This window comes from Rhodamnia argentea, chromosome 5 (assembly GCF_020921035.1).
Source record: "Rhodamnia argentea isolate NSW1041297 chromosome 5, ASM2092103v1, whole genome shotgun sequence".
NCBI classification, from domain to species: Eukaryota; Viridiplantae; Streptophyta; class Magnoliopsida; order Myrtales; family Myrtaceae; genus Rhodamnia; species Rhodamnia argentea.
In genome coordinates, this window is record NC_063154.1 from 23,667,769 (window position 1) to 23,690,055 (window position 22,287).

The following is a 22,287-nucleotide window of genomic DNA, read 5'->3' on the forward strand; positions in this document are numbered from 1 at the left end:
ATTAACTTGCAAGCTCTTCCCAGAAATTTTCCCCATGGCTCTTGCCTCTTGTTTCATCCACTTCCACAACTTTCTCTTATCCTTCTTCTTCTTTTGCTTCATGGTAAGGCGGTTTGTTTCACCGCTTGGTCGGATCTCCTCATGCTCTAAAATTTGACGGGAATTGCCAGAGGAACATGTTATATTATCTTTAACGTCCGGCTCATTAGCTTGCAAGCTCTTCCCAGAGATTTTCTCCATGGCTCTTGCCTCTTGTTTCATCCACTTCCACAACTTTCTCTTATCCTTCTTCCTCTTTTGCTTCATGGTAAGGCAGTTTGTTTCACCAGTTGGTCCAATCACCTCATGCTCCAAAATTTGACAAGAATTTCCAAAGGAACATGTTATATTATCTTTAACATCCGGCTCATTAGCTTGCAGAATGTTATATGGGACTTCTGCACAACTATCACCTTGAGTAGTGCTTGTTTCCCAGATCTTTCTTTTCTTCTTCTTTCTCTCAGCAGGTAAAGGATTTAATCCATTGCATGGCTGAGCCTCGGAATTCTCCAGGGAAACTGTGCTGGAATCAGCTGGGCAAGGTAAAGATATACTCACGTTCACCGACGAAATTTTCTCAGGAAGGTAATTCTCTTTGTTCATCCTAAGATCGGAAACATTTCTATTACTCTTTACCCTCTTCCTGTTTCTCTTCTTCTTCACTATGGAACTACTACCACTGCACAGCTCTGTCTCCATAACTTGTTGAAGAATACAAAGACCAGAAAACAATTGATCGATATCACTGGACTATTAGTTCAACCCAAAAGTCCAGTGTCCTAACTTTGCAGCGCGGTCCCTCAAGAAATATTAATAAGAGATTTGTCCACGTGCAATGATCTCCTCTTTCACAGTAGAACAATAAAATTTTCCAAGAGATGGATATTCAAACTATTCCAATCCTTAATGCCCCTTTGACCTTTCCCAAGCTGCATCGTGAATGTAAATGGAACCAACACGTAAGCTTGATATATATGCCCTTGAATACGTTTCCTACCTAAAAAGCAAAATTATACAAGCAAGCATATACAGTAAGATGCAATCAGTCAGTTCTGCTAAACTACTAATTCTCTGATTGGGGAAATAATACAGCACGGATAAGTGTAAACTAGACCAAGAAATGACGTCAAATCTATAACAGGGCCACTCAAATATCCTTTCAATTAAGCAACCATTTCCGTCGTGCACATTATCCCCTTCTCGAGTCCATACTCATATGCATGAGACTTAATCTATCAGATCTTGCTCATCCTAACACGACGAAATGGGGATTCAGAACTCATGTCACCGTAAAGCGATAACGTTGAAGCTGATTGGGCTGACTGGCATTTCGACTCACAAAAATTATCCTCATTAGTAACTGAAAGGGATTAAATGGATCCCACTCAGACAATTTCTAAAAGAAAAATTTATCATGCTAATGCCAGTTCTTCGTCTTTTATTTGATTGACACTCTTTTCCTACTCAAGCAATTGAAGATACCGCTTCAGCAGGGAACAAGTACCAAAAGACACCTATGACCCATCTAGAAAGCTATATACACGCGCACACCAGTTTGAGGAACCTTCACAAAGAGAGAAGCATGCAAAACATCCCAGCTTTAGCTGCAGCGGAACTTCTTTTCAATAACCTCAAGTGGCAACAAAACGTGCAAAATTAGCACCCACGTCTCCTACACACGTGGATCATAAATTTTCCAGCAGCAAAATGACGAGATTAAAGTCATGAAGATTATTGCAACTAAAGTTATAAGAAGGAAATATGGAGAATATCCCACTTTCCCAACTCCACAGGTCCGCCATTCAAGTTGTCGAGTACTATAACTCAACATGGACTCGGAATTGAACAGGAAATGGTCGATTTTTTCACTTTCCCGGAGATTTCGTTTACTAACGTGATGAATGAACCATTCGCATTATGGAGCGACTGAATCTCCTCAACAATATCAGCTACAAAAAAAAAGTCAAATCCAAAACGCGAAGCAAACCCAATTGAGAGAGAGAGAGAGAGAGAGGCGACATCATCATGCAAAAACTGAAGGAGCTCACTACCCAGAAGAAGCATAACCATCAAAACGGAAAACAAAACGCAGAAGAAAAGTCAAGCAGCATCTAGCATTCTCCGCACAGCAAGAGAGAGAGAGAGAGAGAGAGAGAGAGAGAGAGAGGGGGGAGGGGAACCTGTTGGGCGGAGGATCTTGCTTTGCCCAAAAGGAAATAGAAGCACCCGACTGCTATCGCTCCAGCTTTGGTGGTTCCTAAGAAAAAAACAGGGGACTTTGTCTTTGAGACTAGGGCCAACATCCTAAAAAAGCACCAACTTTAGGTTCTACGACGATTTTGGCCCGAACTTTTTTTCATCCCATAAAAAAGTATAAACTTTAACTCAAGTTTCAAATCTGGCCCTCAATTTGGAAAAATTAGTTATCCAATATGACAATTCCACATCATCAATAAATCCACGTGGCTTGTTAACGTGGATTTAAGATACTATTCGTCGTCTTTTTGGCATGGAATATGAAGTTGTTCATCCGCTTCGTGAAGGGGGTAGGGTTGGGCTTGTTAAAAAAAGAAGGCTCTAGTTGTGAGCTTGGCGATCTCGTCCATGGCATCTCTCCATGGGTGGTAATACACAGCTTCCAGTTCCAACTAGACAAGCGATGGGAGACAATGAATAGGTTAACCATCAATCCTTCAAGTTGTGTTAGAGGTGAAGCAAATAAACAACTTCAAATTCCGTGCTAAGAAGACGATGAATAGTGCATCAAATCCACATCAACAAGTCACGTGGATTTATTAATGATGTGAAATTGCCACGTTGGACAAGTAATGGTTTCAAATTAAGGGGGGCTAGTTTTAGGACTCGAGTTAAAGTTGGCGCTTTTTCATGGAATGAAAAAAAATTTGGACCGTAATCGTCATTAGACCTAAAGTTGGTGTTTTTTTATGAGACAAAAAAAAGTTCGGGCTAGAATCGTCATTAGACCTAAAATTTATGCTTTTTTTGAGAATTAGCTCTTGAGAATACGTGTCGAGTTGAAATTCTTGGGCTCTTTCACCTCCGAGGCCCGTAACTTCTTAAAAGCCTTTTATTCTCATTTGGATTTCTTTTGACCCAAAGTGAAAAGAAAATCAATTTTCGCCAAAGGATTAATTGGAAAGAACTCGTTCTTTTTTTACTACAATGAGGAAGACGCCCATTATCCGTATGGTAACCATTACGGTTCTCCGATCCTATTCTCTAGGACAAAAAAGATAAGAATCCTGTTTCATAACGTAAAAGATTCCGATTCCAATTCTATTTCCGGAACAGGTTACGTAGCAAAAATAAGAACAAAAAAAAAAGTTGATTCTGGAAAAAAGAACTATTTTTTATAATCACAAAATATAATAAAGTTTCACATTTCTCACTTGTTTTGTCGGTTCTCTCGTCAATTTTTCCTCCAACTAAACCAGGAGGAGGTTTCATTTTAAAAAATATATATAAGATAATAAAATATAAAATATAAAAAATTTGAAAAAATTTGGAAAATTCTAAAAAAAAATAAGAAAATTTTCAGAAAATTCTTAAAAATAAAAGAAGCTTATATTAGGCTAGTTTGACCTCATTTTCATAAATTTGTGCCTAGATTCCCTAGATTTTACAGATTTTTTAAACACCTTTGCGATTAAACTCGAATCACATTTCTATAAGCCCTTAGGGCTTCATTAGGGTTTTATAATAATATTTATCAATGTCATGATTCCTTGATTGTGCACTTGGTTCATTAATTGTGATTTGACTATATTTATGTACTTTAGACTTAGTCTAGTTCATAAAATTTTGGGAAAAAAAAATAACTATTGTGAACACTTAGCAAGCTCTCGTTCTTAAGTTTTCGATGAATTAAGATTGAGATTTGATTTTCTAGAATAAAAAACATACACCAATGTGGGGCAGTGCAGTGCATTTTGCTTGCAAAAAGGGGATTCGCTCATGTCGGTTGTCCACTCGTTCAAAAGAATTCGATGAAACCTTACAATAAATGGCGAAAATGACTCATGATGATTCTTGATATTTATTTTTCTATTTCAATAAGCAATATGTAACATAAGAGAATCAATATGAATTAGTTTTCGATTAATTTTGAAATGTAGTTACAAAGTAACTACGTAATTATTTGACTTAAATGAAAAAAATTGGGAAGAGCAACTGTTTTTAGAAATAAAAATTTTGTGCAATTATCAAACACATTTCTATTTCAAGAATAGAAATTTTACACGATTACCAAACGCGTTACGATTCTCTAAAACTCATCTAGAAACGGAATTAGAAAAAGTCATTTTAAGGGGTGCATAACAATCATTCTGTTCCAGAAATAGATTTGTCGCTAGAAATAGATTTTTCTATTTCTGTTTTCGGATGAGTTTTTGAGCAAAAAAATGTGTTTGATAATGACATAAAATTCCCGATCATGAAATAGAAATTCGTTTGACAATAGTTGAAAATTTTTACTTCTAGAAATTATTATTTACTATTTAAAAATAAAAATTTGTTATTTATTTTTTACTCCAGCAGAGCCGGTGGTGGGCAACGGCGGCCGGCGATGGTTGTGGCGATCGGTGGAGGGTGGCGGTGGGTGGAAGAGGTTGGCGGTGGGCTGTAGTTGGCTGCAGGCAAGGGTCGATGGCGACAAGTAGTGGGTGGTGACCAATCGATAGTCGGCGGGCGACGACCGGTGACCTAGGATAGCTATTAGCGGTGGTGACGGTCGGTGGTGGGCTATGGTCATGGCTATGGGTGGTGGTGATCGGTGGAGGGCAAAGGCGGGTGGCGGAGGTGGGTGGCGGAGATCGAGCGTGAGGCAAGGGGCGACAATGGGCGGCGATGGCCGGCGGTGGGATATCAAGGCCGGTGGTTGGTGGCGGCAAAGGTCAGCAATGGGCGGTGGTTGGCGGAGGCCCTCCATGGTTGAGGGGGGTTCGACGGAGGTTGGCGGCGGTCGGTGATGGTTGAGGCGATCGGCGATGGTTGAGGCGGTCGGCGAAGGTTGGCGGTGGTTGGTGGTAGGCGGTGGTCAATGGTGGCGGGGTCGACGGTGGCCACCGATGGGTGGTGGCGGCCGGCGGTGAGGCGGCGAGCAGCAGCGGATGGTGGTTAGTGACGAGGGGTACTTGAGAAAAAGTGAGAGTTATTTTTTTTATTTTTATTTCTCGGAGAAGCTAAAAATTTTTGTTTTTTATTTTCCTTCCAAATCTATTTCTGAAACAATTTTTTTTTTTAGAAATAGAAAAATATAATTACGTTATCAAACGATTTTCTGTTGCAAATCTATTCTAGAAATAAATTTGGAATAAAAACAGAGAAGTGGAATGGTTATCATGCAACTCCTAAGCAAAACTACTTTTTGGGAATGTAATGGTTACCATATAGACCCCTATTAACCTAGAAGCTCAATCAAGCTATAACAACGGTCAATGCGGACTCGGGTCCTGCGCAGAATGAGGGGTGTTTTATGGACGAGGAACTTCTATCTATGTAGTGTCTCGATTGATACCTCGATGTACATCAACTACAAATGCATTCGAAATTAAGAACAGAGTCTTCTAAGTTAAAGATGAAGAAGATCTACATAAGGTTTTGAAAAACAAAATGCTCTTGGGATATTATTCGTAAAATCCTCAACGCAAGTGAATGTGTCGAACAAGTAATAAAATGATGATAATAGATAAAATAGCTCTATTTTTATGGACTTATCCTATACTTTGACAATTGTACGAACTATTCAAATCAAGATTCTGTCCATCTTGCTGTATGATTCTAACAGAACACGTGATATCTGAACATATTGCTCCCAATGCGGAACACGACCGTCAGTCTCTCATCAAACAACCTTAATAGCACATGAAGTTGAGTTGAGTTGGGAGCAAAAACTTGCAGAGGTGGTTGATCTATTTTTTGGATCAAGTGAAGATTTACATGAATTCACCAAAAAACATAAAGCTAAATTGGATGAAACGAGCATAGGCTTCGTGGTCTCTCTGGACAACTTGTCCAACACTTCTAATTGAGGCACCCCACTTTCTTGATAAGGTATGTTCATAAAATGGATGTTTTCAACACTTTCCTACAGCGAGTTCATTAGTCCACAACTTCCTCGACTTCCTCGTCCTCCATGTCAATACTACTCATGCGATCTTCCCACTCATTACCCCGCGTGTCTTTCTTCTCCTAATTCCTCAAATACTTGAAAGGCTGAGAAAAAAAATCGAAGATTCGCATGGGAGCCTGGTCTAATGTAGCTTGTATTCTTTCTCTTCTTGTTCTGGTTTACCATCTGAAAGACGAGAGATACGGGCTTCATTAGAATGAAAGGAATTAAGCCTCTTTGTTGTGAGCTTCTCCATGTACATCTTCTTTTTATAACACACATTCCTCTCAATGTCACTTTGCTTACCATAGGTCCAGGAAAATTCCTTCATAACACTTTCATCCAATTCAGCAACTTGCAAAGCATTATTTGGGATTTGGCCAAGCGTATCGCTGTTCCCAAAAACATTTTCCTCGGATTTTCTCTCTTTTTTCTTCCTCTTCGACAACTTTCTCTTTTGCTTCATGGTAAGGCGGTTTGTTTTACCAGTTGGTCGGATCGTCTCATGCTCCAAACTTTGATGGGAATTGCCAGAGGAACATGTTGTATTATTTTTAAATTCCGGCTCATTAGCTTGATGAACACTATGTGGGACTTCTGCGCCAGTATCAACTTGAGTAGTGCGTGTTTCCTGGATCTTTTTTTTTTTTTTTTTTTTTTTTTTTTTTTTGGTAATCCAGGATCCGCCAATCGTAATCAGGTCAACTCACCACCACCCGAAGGGCGGCGAAGACCCTTTCTGATGGCGACTATACCTGGAGGGAGGCTAGCCCCGCAACCCACCAGCAAGGGCCCCCCACTTAAGTCCGAGAAACGCGTTGGGAGGGTTTTGAACCTTTGACCAGCTTGCGCCTTAGGGCCAAACCTGGATCCTTCTTTTCTTCTTCCTTTCTTCTACTTTTCTCTTTACACGTAAAGGATTTCATTCATGGCATGGCTGAACCTTGGAATTCTCGAGGGAAGCTGAGCTGGAGTCAGCGGGGCAAGGTAAAGATAGATGTAATCACGTTCCCCGACGAAATTTTCTGAGGAAGGTAATTCTCTTTGTCCATCCTGAGGTCCGAAACATTTCGATTTCTCTTTACCGTCTTCCTTTTTCTCTTCTTCTTCACTACTGAGTAACTGAAAGGGATTAGGATCCCACTCAGACAATTTCTAAAAGAAAAATTTATCATGCTAATACCAGTTCTTGGTCTGCTATTTGATTGGCACTCTTTTTCTACTCAAACAATTGAAGATACTGCTTCAGCAATGAACAAGTACCAAGAGCCACCTATGACCAGTCTACAAAGCCATATGCACTCGCACACCAGTTTGAGGAACCTTCACATGAAAATCAAAGACAGAAGCATGCAAAACACCCTAGCTTTAGCTGCCCCGGAACTTCTTTTTCAATTACCTCAAGTGGCCACAAAGCGTGCAAAATCGACACTCAAATACGATAAATCAACATGGACTCTGGAATTGAAAAGAAAATAGTCAATTCGTTCTTTTTCCCGGAGATTTGGCTTACCCACGTGATGAGTGAATAATTCACATTATGAAGCGACTGAATCTAAACAATATCAGCTACCAAAAACCAGTCTAATCGAAGACTCGAAGCAAACCCAATTGAGAGAGAGAGAGAGAGAGAGAGAGATTGGAGCGATTTATGCCACGATGATGAAGACATCAGCTACGCTCATAGCATACTTTGGTTTAAAAATTCTGAAAAGAAAATGATCGGCGTACAAGCATAAGTGTTCAGAGTTGCCGACATTTATGAGTTGCAATTTCCTACTTTTAATTTCTCCGAGAACAATTTCCATAAAGATGATTGAATAACTCCTATGGTACCTGCACAAAGCATAGATAGAGGAACAAATTTAAATAGGGAAAAAGAGGGATATTTCAAAAGTCAGCTTTTCTTAATTTTTTTTAAAAAAATTCTGTCCCCTAAAAAAAAAAGGCTTGTGGAGATTTCCAAGTCATGTGGCTGCTCGTCTTTTACCCTTTTCCTTTTATTGTCAAATGTCGAGGATTCTCTCTCTCAATACATATAATATAATTACACAAATGATAAGCATATGATAACAGCTTGAGACTAGCATATGTTAATTAGACTAGGATATGCATGTTCAAAATTTTATAGACAGTCAACCTTTGCAGCTTGAGAGAAGAACTTTTTTCAAATAGAAAAGAGTTCCAAGCTTTCTTGAATATCATCTAAAGGATTTGTAGCTAAATGAAATGTCAAGTAACAGCTGACACATATATGTGCCATTTTAACAGTTAGAGACTTGATCAAAAAAAGAATGAAAAAGCTAATTCAAAAACCAGGTTATTCACTTAGTAAGATTTATGAGATCGAAACTAACTTACTCCGATCGATTTTAATGAGTCATTTATCCATTAATCTGCAATTGATTCAAGAAACGTGAAAGATTTAGAAAATAGTTTTCTAATTATCGCTTATACCAATTATACTCACAAAGAGGGGAAAAAGGGATATGAGTAGACAATTTCACTTTTATATGAACGTGGACTGACAAATCGACGGTCGACAAAAGATGAAGCGAGCAAAAACGTGCGAAATGAGTCGGATATGTTGAACAAAGCCATTTCAATAGATTAGAGTTAGCAGCTCGATTGCATGTGATTTCATTTATAAATTGAGATGCTATTATAGGAACCGTGTTCACATGAACGTTTGAAGAAGATGCTTATGAAATTGATTCTTGAAAACAATCGTAGGCATGGTGTATTGAAGTAATAAATCAAAAGGTCAAAAATCAGATTGGTCACAATACAAATTTTTTTACGAATCATGAAGATCATGAAGATAGCACATCAAGCGGACTATCCGCAAGTTGAACATTTAGAGATCTTTTTCTGATTTGCTATTTATTTATCATGCAAATCAAGTTGTTATCTTTTTCTGATTTGTTATTGTGTAAATCATATCATTATCTTTTATTTCCACCATAGTTGTAGGTGATAATACCACTATTTATACTATACAATGTATCAATGAAAAATATGCTTCAGCGGCTCAATTTCTTGTTTTCTTCATGGTATCAGAGCAACGCAAGGCACGCTAATATTTTCTTCTTCCAAAAAAAAAAAAACAATACAATCATGTCGAGATTTCCATTTCCTACAAACATCAATGTGGCAAATTTTGTCACGTTGAAACTCAATGAAAATGACTTTTTACTTTGGGAGACATAGGTATTGTCCCCGATTGAAAGTCAAGACCTATTTGGTTTCCTTACGGGAGAGATAGAGGCACCACTGCAGACTCGAGCATCAAAAAATGGAACTGAAGTCAATAATCCAGACTATGCATCATGGGTTGTGTAGCGATCGTCTTGTGAAGTCTTGGATCGTGGGCACACTCTCGGAAGATGATCTCGGACATGTCGTTGGTCTCCAAACAGCATCAAAAGTGTGGAGAGCTGTCACCGATCATTTCAACCAAAGCTCGGTGACTCGTGAACTTGACTTTCTTGGACAACTCCAACACATCAAGAAAGAAAATAAGCCTTTATCTGTTTATCTTTGCGAATTTAAACCCATTTGTGATCAATTACATTCCATTGGTAAACCTGTATCGGATGCTAATAAAGTCTTTAGATTACTTGAAAGACTTGATGATAGTTATGAGTCGTTTAAAACGACTATGTTTAGGCCTCCTCTTCTATCTCATGCTAAAGTGGTTGCACAACTTCAAAGTTATGAGTTACGAAACACGCACACTCAAATCATGCTCCAGAATAGTTCAATAGTGTTTATCTCACAACAACGCAACGGTGGCTACGTAAATAGCCCCGGAAGAAGGGGTAGAAGACCCACATTTAATTCTAGGGGTCGTGGCTTTTCTCAAACGAACCACAATGATCGGTATTTTTCAGGAAAATTTTATGCTCCTCAGCAATACAAAACCGCCGGCACTTCGCCAAAGTCAAACTTTTGAGTGTCGGATCTTATCCGTCAGATTTGTAATAAGAAGGGGCATGATGCATTGAATTGATGCTATCATTTCAACAATAGTTATTAGAGTGGTGATATACCCCATGGCCTGGCAGCTCTTCATATCTCAAACTCAAAAGACGAAAAATGGTATTCAGACACAAGTGCTAATACTCACATGACGGATAATCCAGATAATCTTGTGAATGGAGTCCCTTACCATGGCCATGATAATGTCATAGTTAGAAACGATGCATCAATGCCGATTACTCATGTTGGGACCGGTCAATTTGGCAATGAGATTGGTCAATTTTCACTTAATAATGTTCTGGTTGCTCCAAAAATTAAGAAAAATTTATTATCTATCTCTCAATTGATGAGAGATTATCCTTGCTATTTTGAGTTTGATGCCTTTGGTTTTTCTATCAAGGACTCCAGGACACACTGAGTTCTACTAACATGAACTAATCATCAACGATTATATACCAATAAGGATCTGCAATCCATGTCATTCTTTTCTCGGAGAAAGAAGGTTGCCAATGAACTTACTTGGCATCGACGATTGGGCCATCCAAATAATCATATTTTACAGCTTTTGCGATCTAATGATTTGATTTCAGTAAATAAATCAATTGGTACTTTATGTACAAGTTGTCGGATTAGTAAAAGTTCAAGATTGCCATTTTCTTTATCTGATTCTCTACGTGCTCATCCATCAGAGAAAATACATTGTGATATTTAGGGACCAAGCCCAATTTCTTCTATGCAAAATTTTCGATGTTACGTGGTATTTATTGGTAATGTCTCCCGATATTGTTGGTTGTATCCATTGAAGCGAAAGTCGGATTTCCTTTGGATTTTCCTATCTTTTCATAAATTGGTTGAGAATCAGCTTGAAACGAAAAGTAAAGTTTTCCAATCTAATGGAGGAGGCAAATTCTTGAGTAATAATTTTCTTATGCATCTTCGTGAATGCAGAATGCAACACCAATTTTCTTGTCCAGGTACACGTGAGCAAAACGGTAATGCTGAGAGAAAACATCAACACATTGTTGAACCGGGGCTTGCTACATTATTTGAGGCATCTATACTTAACTATTGGGTGGAAGCATTTACAACAACAAATTATTTGATAAATCAGCTTCCTTCAATTGCTTTGGGCAACCGAAGTCCATACTCGATCTTATTCAAGAAGGATACTGATTATTCATTACTCCGAATGTTTGGCTCTCGTTGTTACCCATACTTCCGCAACTACGCGATGAACAAATTTGACAAGCTCTCTTTACCGTGCGTATTTTTGGGATATAGTGAAAAGCATAAAGGATATTGCTGCTTTCATCAATCTACCGGTCGCATTTACATATCTCGACATGTTATTTTTTATGAGCATTACTTTCCTACTATGATTGAGGAGGAGATATTGCAATGGAGTTCAACTCTAAGTCCACCACAAACAAAAGCCTCTGGTGATCTTCAACTTTGCCCCTATCCAACCTAGATGTTGGTCAAAATGGTTGCTTATCAACAAATCTTGACTCTCCCGGTGAACATGCACATCTATTTTCCGAGATAGAACCAAACTCAAATAGTTCATCAAATCATGTGCGACAACCGGCGGAGATCGACTCTATCGCTCAGACTCAACTCAAAGCTTCCATATCTTCGGTGCATTTGATGGTTACACATTCAAAGGTCGGGATCTCGAAGCCAAATCCCGGGTATGCCAATATAGTAGTATCATATATCCCTCCCGAGCCACACACTATCCATTCAGCCTTAAAACACCCTGGTTGGATAGTCTCTATGCTTGAGGAGTTGGATGCTCTTAGAATTAACAAAACATGGGAACTCGTTCGCCGTCATCTCCCAATGAATGTGGTTGGATGTAAATGGGTGTACAAGAAAAGCTATATGTAGATGGTTCCCTTGATCGATCGAAAGCCCGACTTGTTGCAAAATGCTTTCATCAAGAGAAGGGTGTTGATTTCATGGAAACTTTTAGTCCGGTAGTCAAACAAGCCACTATTTGCATTGTCTTGTAGGTTGCTATTGTTCAGAATTGGGAAATTCGCCAATTAGATGTTAAGAACGTCTTTCTACACGGTGACCTCGATGTTCCTGTCTATATGGAACAACCACTGGGCTTCCGAGATTCAACTCATCCCGACCATGTCCGCTTACTCAAGCGTGCATTTTACGGCCTCAAACAAGCTCCTAGGGCATGGTTCAACAAGTTCGGTGATTTTCTTATTGAGTATGGATTTTTCTGCAATAGTGCCAATCCATCACTATTTGTCTATTGTTATGAGGGTCATATTATTATTCTATTACTCTACGTGGATGACATAATTCTCACTGGTAATTCCTTGAAATTACTGAACCGTCTTGTGCGGGAACTTGGTCAAGTATTTTTCATGAAAAACCTTGTGGTCTTCATTATTTTTTGAGCATTGAGATCAATCAATCCACCGATAGACTCTTTCTCTCACAACAAAAATATGCCTTGGATCTTTTGAATCGGGCATCAATGGCGCAATGTAAACCGATTTCTACTCCAATAGCTGTCAAGCAGCCACCACTCAAAAATGGTGATAAGCCCTATGATGATTCATCCCATTTTCGAAGCATTGTCGGCGCTCTTCAATATCTTACTCTCACCCGACCAAATCTCTCACTTACGGTCAATATGGTATGCCAACATATGCATGCTCCAACTATTGCTCACTATCGGATGGTAAAACGTATCTTGCGATATGCACACAATACTTTACACCTCGGACTTTGCATTTTATCTCGTAATTCTCTCCATTTATTTGGCTTTGCCGATGCAGATTGGGATGGGTGCAAACTCACCCGACGTTCTACCACCGGTTATTGTACTTTTCTTAGCTCGAACTATATTTCATGTTGTAATAAGAGATAAGTTATTGTTGCTCGCTCTACAGTTGAAGCTGAATATCGAGATCTTGCTCCCGCAACTACTGAACTCACTTGGATTTTATACATATTGCGTGACATTGGGATCTACCAACATCAACCTTCATTACTTTTCTCTAACAAAATGTCAGCATTACATCCCACAACTAATCCTCTTTCATGCTCGGACAAAGCATATTGAGATCGATTACCATTTTATTCGGGAAAAGGTTGCTCTTGGTTCTATTGTAACTCGATATGTTCCGTCTTCCTCGCTGGTTGCTAATATTTTCACCAAACCATTGACTCGAGACGGGTTTTTCGGTTTACGAACCAAACTCGGTCTCTGGTCCTCCCCATTGCCTGGTTTGAAGGGGAGTATTGAAGTAATAAATCAAAAGGCAAAAACTTAGAATGGTCACAATACAGAATTTTTTACAAATCATGAAGATCATGAAGATAGCACATCAAGCGGACTATCTGCGAGTTGAACATTTGGAGATCTTTTTCTGATTTGCTATTTATTTATCATGTAAATCAAGTCGTTATATTTTTCTGATTTGTTATTGTGTAAATCATATCATTATCTTTTATTTCTACCATAGTTATAGGTAACAATACCCCTATTTATACTATACAATGTATTAATGAAAAATATGCTTCGGCGACTCAATTTCTTGTTTTCTTCATGGTGGCCCGCTATGATTGAGCTAGAGCGATCAATCAGATTCGCATAATTACTGGGTCTAAACATGTCATTCTTATATTAAGTTTCACGTGTTTAATTAGATATTTTCAAATTTGATCAGACTTTGATCGAGTATGCATGAAAATATTTTTCTTCTTAACCATGAATTGGTCTAGGCAAGAGATTTTAGACCGAAGGCCGAATCTACCCCTCCCATTCATGAAGGTTACTTGATACAAAATCAATCGATGTTTGTAACTACTTAAAAGGAAAACAAACTTTAAAAAAAAAAAAAACGGTTTCTGCTAATTTCAAGCTTCAAGTTAAAGCCATTTGGGTGATTTCAAATGCCAAAACTTTAGTATTTTCCCATCGAATCCAAGTTGGTAAAGGTTAATTTACCTTACGTCAGTTTTTGGTAAAAACTGCGCGTGACTCCTCATTCCTTGCATGCTTTTGTTTTTCATCTATTTAGAGTATCACACATCGAGCTTATATAATCCAGGCCGAGAGCCATTGGATCAAATCCTCCTTTGCCATCTGTATACCCTAATTTTGTTGACAATTTTTGTTGAAACTTAATAGCATCTTCTTCTTTGTTTGTCACACATTGACCTCAGGCCTTTGAAAAGTACGACATTCTCCTACAAAACTATAAAATATCTTGATTATGCGAATCTCATCTTTTCTATTAATGGAATACCAAGGATTGAAAATATGCATGTGGGCTTCTTTGGGCTTTCACATGCTAATGGACTTTTCAATTCTTGACCCAAATCGAACCATCACTTGTGGCCCAACCACTGGAAAATGTGATTTTTGAAAAAAAAAATTGACTTTAGGCCTTTTTTTTTTTGTTGTTGCTGTAAGGGTAAATGATCATGTCAATTCGGCCTCGATCTTCGAGTTTGTGATCAGGGAAATGTCATTTACCATAGAGATCCTCTAGAATTATATAATTTTTTTTTGCGATTATCCTTAAAAAAAAAAAGGATAAAAGGACCTCTAGACTTACATAAACTAGCACCAACTCATGCTAAGCACGTGTTCACGAAACTATAAGAGCTACTATGTGAGTATTAACTTTCATGTATGCGTCGATTTAGGAAGTAGCGGGCGGTCATTATCAAGATTATAGACAAGAGATGCATAGCTCGCAGTCTAATGCACTTCAATTGATGGAAGAACATCAAGCGAACTGCGAACACACTTTTACGCACGTATCCATCTGTGGACAAGCAAGGTAAACTCTCCAGCAGGAGGTGGATAAGGTATAGGAATCCTAGGTCTCTGATAGACGTTAAGCGCTCCATATCCACCAGCAGCCTTGTGCAGGGCTGTCGACGGGAAATATGTGAAAGAACCAATCTGGTCCTTGGGTTGAAAGATGTCTGTGTAGTTAGAGTTTGGAGGGATGGGACAATTTGTGCCCAGGACTCCGTCTTGCCATGAGTTCTTCCTCTGTTTGATCCCGTTCCTGATTGCGAAGTACCAAGCGGGTCATAATCACTAAAATTATACCGAGTAAGATGACTATGTATGCAAGAAAGAAGCAGCAAGTTCATGCTCACGGAGTTACAGATCAGTCTCTCCGTTTCAAACCTTATATAAAGTATTCTGGGATAAGTCTATTGATACAATACCACACAACTTTCGTGATTATCGAATCTAAGTAGGACACATGATACAGCGAGAAAAACTATGGAGAGAAGCCCAATTAAACAATCCGAGGTCAGATTGTTTATTAGTTTTGGATATTTCAGGACACAAAGCGGTCTCATTAACTTGGCCAAATGCAGTTTCACACAATTGATTAGTGTTCTTTTTCTCTCTTATGTCTTGTAAGCGTTCGAGCAAAGCATCAAACATTTGGCAGAACTCGATGTGATGGAAGCGTAGAGACTCCACAAAAAGGAAGAACATATTCAAATGTACTTCTTTTAAAAAACAAAATATTCAACTGCTTCTGCAAACGCTGCTAGATCCACGAATTGACATGAAACCGACATCTTTATGCCGAGGAAGTGTTAGCTCCATTCTAAATCAAGGATTTCTAGAACAGGAAAATGCACGAGAAGAAAGTATATCCTGCTTGACTTTGCTATTCAAAATAAAGGACCTAAGAAAATACAGAGCATCCGAAAGCGAATATTGCTGCTAACAACACCCTCAGCTTAAAATAATGCAGATGTACTGAACATGGATTTAACTGCGGACCCAAAAAAAGGAAAACAACAGCTTATGCGACCAGACGAACGCTCACCGAGTAAGAAGAAAAGGCTCGTCCAGCTTATTGATCAAGTTGAGCACCAAGTTAGTCATTGGTGACCACATCAAGACTTGGCCCAGGAAATTGACCATTTATCAGGATAACCTTCAAAATCAAAACCCCCCAAAACAACTCATCAGAAAGAAGAAAAGTCAGAGAAATCTGGAGAGGTCTTTCCCCAGCTCACTAAACCTCCAAACACACTTCAAAACGCAGGGACGAGTAAGGCAATCACGAACCTGTTGGGGAACACCCAGTGGGGAGATGGTGCCGTGAGTCACAGTCCAAGTGTAGAATCTATAAGGGTCGTCCCCTGTCACCAGGGACACGCAGAAGAGAGCCAAGGCAGCACAGATCTGGCGCACCAGCCTCGCCATCACCATCGCCGTTGCCTGTCACCAGGGACATGTTGACCGGCAGCGGGACACCCGTGTCGGGGCGCTGCCCCCGAACCCCCGCATTCCGTGCGCAGGGGTCATATGTCGTCGGATCATATTTCAGTTTCCCTAAGCTCACGTGGGCATGCCCGGTGTGAGAAACAAGGGTCCCCGAAATATTCGCCAACTCCAATAGATCTCTCTCTTAATATTAGTAATAGATTCCTCGAAAACTTCAAATCCAAGCCCCAAACCTTTTTTTCCCTCTCAATTAGAAAAGGTTCAATGTCGGTTCCTCTATACTTTTATTCGAGTCACTTGTATAGACCTGTTGTTCAACTTTGCCCAAGACTTTTGAGTAACCTACTTGTTAACCTTCATACATTATTGATCATTTCAAATAGGAATAATCTATTCGAATTCTCGAATTGAGTGTAATCACACCTTCCAATTTGGTGAGACTCGCTTCGGATGATCGAATGTCCATAATTGACTCGACAAACATGGAGAAGGTTGAGATAAGCATCCTCCATCAAATAGGCTAATTTCGCGTGCAACAAGTTGATTTTTCTGCAAGGACGAGAACGGAACGTTCTATTGAAGGACCATGTAGTACAAAATAAACGTGTGAAAAGAACCCAAGGTTGCTCAAGTGGTAGGCATGTCTATGTTACACTGCCCTTAGAGCCACCAACAACATAGTGGTGATCATTGGGCTGACCTTAATTCTCATCTAAACTTGCGCACCCCGTAATTCTTACATACGATTCTTCCAGCATGGTGGAGCTTGATTAGGGCCAAATGAGCCCATGCGTCCCCTAACTCATGATTGAGTCCACCAGTGAGTTTCAGTTTATATTTAGATTGCAAGGTACCCTAAGTGCACATTGAGAGGGGGGATTAGTTAGTTACAACTGTCAACAAGACACCAACTACCTTAATTATTTAGTAATAATGTCACAAAAAATTCTAAAATTTTCTCCACGGAAGACAAATACCTCAAGCTTTTGTCCGTCTCATCAATGCCCTCCATCTCATGCTAACAACTCAAAAGTACCTTCCGTCTATATGACTGTCAAAAATTCGTCGTGGCAGCATAAGTGACTATAAAAGTTTGACGTGACTACACTTTTGGTTGACAATTGTAGTATGTGTCTATTGCCATATAACGCCATTTCGAATTTTTAACGGCCGTTATAAAAGAAAGTCTGAGGTCAAGGTATTTTCGCGTCACTGCAACTAGTTCAGGAGTATTGGTCAGCCAGGAAAATGATTGGAGTATTGATGTTTTACTAAAAAAAAGTTACAAAAACTTATGGTGGGCTTCTTTGGGCTTCCACCTTGTAATGGACTTTTCAATTCTTTTACCCTAATCGAAACATCACTCGTGGCCCAACCACTGAAATTTGAAAAAATAAAAATAAAAAGCCTTTTTTGCAAATAGAGATAATTACACATGCGATCATCCTGAAAAAGGATTAAAGAACCTCTAGATTTAGAGAAACTAGCACCAAGTCATGATAGGCGCGTGTGTACACAAAGCTATAAGAGTTATTATGTGAGTATTAACTTTTATATACGCAGTGATTTGGAAAGTAGTGGGAAGTCAAGTTCGAGATCACAGGTAAGCTGAATTTTTTTTTTCAATAAAAGTTAAAGTAAGCAATGATCTTAATAGTGTCATTAAGAAACTCTACAACCAAAACTCAACTACGCCCCTAATCTTAATAGTTACATTTTTGAAAAATATATTTCGGAAAGTTATTTTCTATAAAAATGATAATATTTTTTGGTGTACGTTTGGAATATGAAAAAGAATCGAAAAATATGTTTTGTCATTTAGTATGAAAAATCGAATTTGCTTTTTTCTCCATGTATGCCTTTCAATAATTTCTTTTTCTTTTTTTAAAAAATTTAAATTTTTAATTATTTAAATTTTTCTTTTATTTTATTTATTTTATTTTTGGTGGCCAGTGACTAGCCGTAGGTGAACTCGGGGCTCGTTGGCCAGCATCATTGCTTGTTTCGGGCTGCCAACTATCGTCGAGGTCCGCGGTCGGCGAAGGAAGGAGGAAGAATGATGAAGAAGGAGAAAATAAAAGAAAAATAAAACAACAAAGAAATAAATAAAAAGAATAAAATGAAAAATAGTATAAAAAAAGAGGAATGTGAATGAATACAAGGACCAAAGATGAGGGAAAATTGTTTCATCTTTTTGAAAAGAGGAAACATATTTCACATTGCTCATTACTTGAAAAAAAAACCTCAACTTTAATATTTGTCCCAACTATATCTAAACTTTTTTTATCCCATAAAAAACCTCCAACTCTTACTTTTATCACAATTCCATCACAGTTAGCCTTTCATTCATAATCATTTTCAGTTAATCTTACGTGGCATTTCTGCATCGTTAATGAATTACATCTCACCAAAGTTGAAATGAATAAATCCAACAACTTCTCTTCAGTTGTTTGCTTCTTTTACACATTGTTGGGAGAAACAGAACCACTCAAGACGATGCGTTTCGGATTTTCCCGGGCATTTAATAGCCCAAAGAACGGTTAGATATAGGGATCTGATTATTTGAATGAACATCTCAAATTTCGTTGTCCCTAAAACCTGTTTTCGAATTTCGAAGATTAATTGGTAAGTTTCATGAGAAAATTCAAGCTATATAGGATTTACTAATGGTGATTATGGACGGAAGGCTAACATGGTAGAATTGGGATAAAAGTAAAAGTTGAGGGTTCTTTATGAGATAATTTTTTTGGATATAATTAGGACAAATGCTAATGTTAGGTTTTTTTTTTTTTTTTTTGGTGTAGGGCCGGTAGAATTGAGACAAAAAAAAAAGGTTGGGATTTTTTTATGAGACAAAAGAAAGTTTTCAATATAATTGGGAAAGAGGATAAAGTTTGGGGTTTTTTATGAGATAATTTTTTTAATATATTTGGGACAGAGGCTAAAGTTGAAGTTTTTTTGTTTTTTTGGGTATTAGGCCTATTTCTCACTTGTGAAGGTACGTTTTTTCATGAGTGGAAAGTACTTTCTTTAACTAGTTCATTTTTACTAATCGCGCGAACCTCAAGTGTTTGATGAAATGACTCTGTTGGAAATTCCTACAAAGAGCTTTGCTAATGGAATTGGGACAAGTTGGGCACTTTGGTTTTGCTTATGTAATCAGTTTAAATACTTGTCCTCTAGAACTCAATATGCCATTTTGGAATAAAGAAATGGCCATCATCACATGGATGTACAGTGGTGTATTCATCGTCGCCAATGTAGAGGACACCCGTGATGAATAGGCAAAAAGGCCTGGCAAATGGGAATGCATGATTCCGTTCCCCATGAGTTGGTGGTGGCGATACCTCATTTATCGAAATGTCTTGTGAATCGAGATAGTCCCGACCAGTGACGAATATGAATTCATTTGTGTGGATCGATGTGATATTGTGTTATAGTTTTAATATATAAGATGTTATCCGTTTGCAATTGAATGATTGATCTTATGCAATATTGTTGATCTTTCAATGATATGTCATGAAAAAAATATTACTCATGCACTCATCATTAGTTGTTATGTCATGAGCTCATATTGTTGTTGTTGCGGATCGGTAAGATGATCTTCTACTTTAGAATTAAGGATTTCATTTACTGGGTCTCCACTCATTCCTTTATTTTTCGGACGTGTAGGATGGATATCCATTGACCACCACTATTTGGAGTTGCTATGCATGTTGAGTATATTTATGATGACGCGATTGTTCCTGAGTTAGCTATAATGCATACAAGGTGTACCTCCATAGTATGGGTCGATGTTGGATTGGCCGAATGGATTCCTCATTGATATGTTGCTTGGTATCAAAACATCGAGAGTGGGCTAGTTAGACCAATTAGAGACTTTGATGGTCCTCCTAGTTTTGATGGCAATAATGCGTCGATGGGCGAAGTTATCGACCCTTAGCTGATGGTTCGATGTTTGGTCATATAGGCATTTGGATGAAGAATTATAGTATTGGAGATAGATAACCCTAACCCTTCCCTGGACTATTGTGTTTTATATTTTGCATGTATGATGTATTAAAGTTGTAATATTGATGTACCAAAGTTGTCATACTAATGTTTAATATAGAAGACTATGCATATGTGTATTATTAAATTAGTTGATCGTATGTAATTTGTACTTCCGCGTGCTTATAATAATTAATTAGCAAAAAAAAAACCACGTGTCGCATGTGACGTTCCGGAGCGTCACAGATGTGACTATCAATTATCACTTATAAAAGTTATACAATATCAAATTGTGATAAGAGTGACATTTGATTAGTTTAGAAATATTAAAACTACATGAGATGTCTTTAACAAAGCCTTATGACATAATTTATTCTACAGCAGAATTTGGTACTGTCATTTCAGATTATGTTTTACTAATTATGAAATCTTCTCGCATACTTTTGAAAGAATGATGATAAATACATGGTGGTGTTCGGAATCGATATAATTTTCATTCCGCATAAATCACATTGCCGAAAGAATCATTTATGATGATTTTATACCTTAGATTACCGGCTACAGTATTTGTTGCAACCAAATGGCAATGATTAATTCATTTGGGCCATGTTTGATGAATCACATATAAGTATAGATCGGATAACTTTTATCATATTCGATATTTGGCGAGACAATAAATTTGGATATATCTAGATATAGTTTTCATATAAAAAAAGTACAACCTAAGAGGTGGGGCGATGACCAGAAGACAAGGCTTGCTAGAATTTGAAGTGACATATTCGACCAAAAAAAAAAAACCCTTGTCGGATAAATTATTTCTTTCATTTTTATTTCAATTTGAAAAATCGTTAATGTTTAATTTACTGTATTGTATTTTCCGGATTATGGCAAAGCACGAAAATTACCATAGGACCATTTCGTCATATTATAAGCAAATAGTACCGTTCACATATGTCGGGTAAGACTCAACTCATAGGATGACAGTCCTGGCCTTCATCACATAATCATGAATCTATTTTGGAAATTAGTTTGATATTATTGTTATCGTAGTTTTAACTAACTAAAAAAAAAGAAAAAGATATGATTGATGTCCGTGCTATGCACAGACCTCAAACTAGTATAGCCAATAAGCCCTTGTTCGGTTCCAGGACGAGGGCTCCTCTCAAATGAATTCCCACTCTGACCGATCTCCTTTACAATAGTTTGGATTGTATTGCAAGAAATTTTGGTCTTCAATGAGAAAATGCTTCTCGTCAACAATAGCAAACCACCATTTTGGGGACTAACGGCCGCTGTGAAATACCTCAACAAGCGATGGAATTCGACTATCCGTGGCGAAATTCAACGACCAATGGAGGAGTATGTCTGAATGCTGGACAGAAAGTTCGCCATCATATATACAATAATCTACGAACCGTGAACTGGCAAACTGCCTTAAGATGTGTTTCCAATCTTTCAAGAATCTCGTGAGTTGTGTGAAGAACACCTTCAATTTCTTCTAAGTTATTTACCTTTAATGTCGTCCCACTACTTACAAGGTACAGAATAACATCAGCAGTCCCCATCTAGATGACCAAAGAACAGAAAAGAAGTCAATTGGAGATCATGCAGGCACAGCATCCATACTCCCCTGCCAATGCCATCAATTAGCATCAGTTTTAAGTAAATCCTTGACCTCCCCTCATGGAGATGCCATTGCAGATGCCAGTGCGCCACATGCCAAAATATAATGGCATACGTATTTTCCTGTTCACCTAAAACGCAGCTTCTGAACAAATACATGAATTGGACTACAGTTGATATGCTCATGAGGTTGCTTTCCTAATAGCTTAATATTTGGGGACATAAATGTACTTTAGATTCTTTTTGACATCGGAGGAAGCAAATGTTCTTAGAACTATTT

General features: G+C 38.2%; 1 pseudogene; it reads right to left on the reverse strand.

The window, feature by feature from the left end:
- Nucleotides 1–14,939: 14,939 nt before the first annotated feature.
- On the reverse strand, nt 14,940–16,384 carry LOC115725920 (annotated as a pseudogene).
- Nucleotides 16,385–22,287: the final 5,903 nt, after the last annotated feature.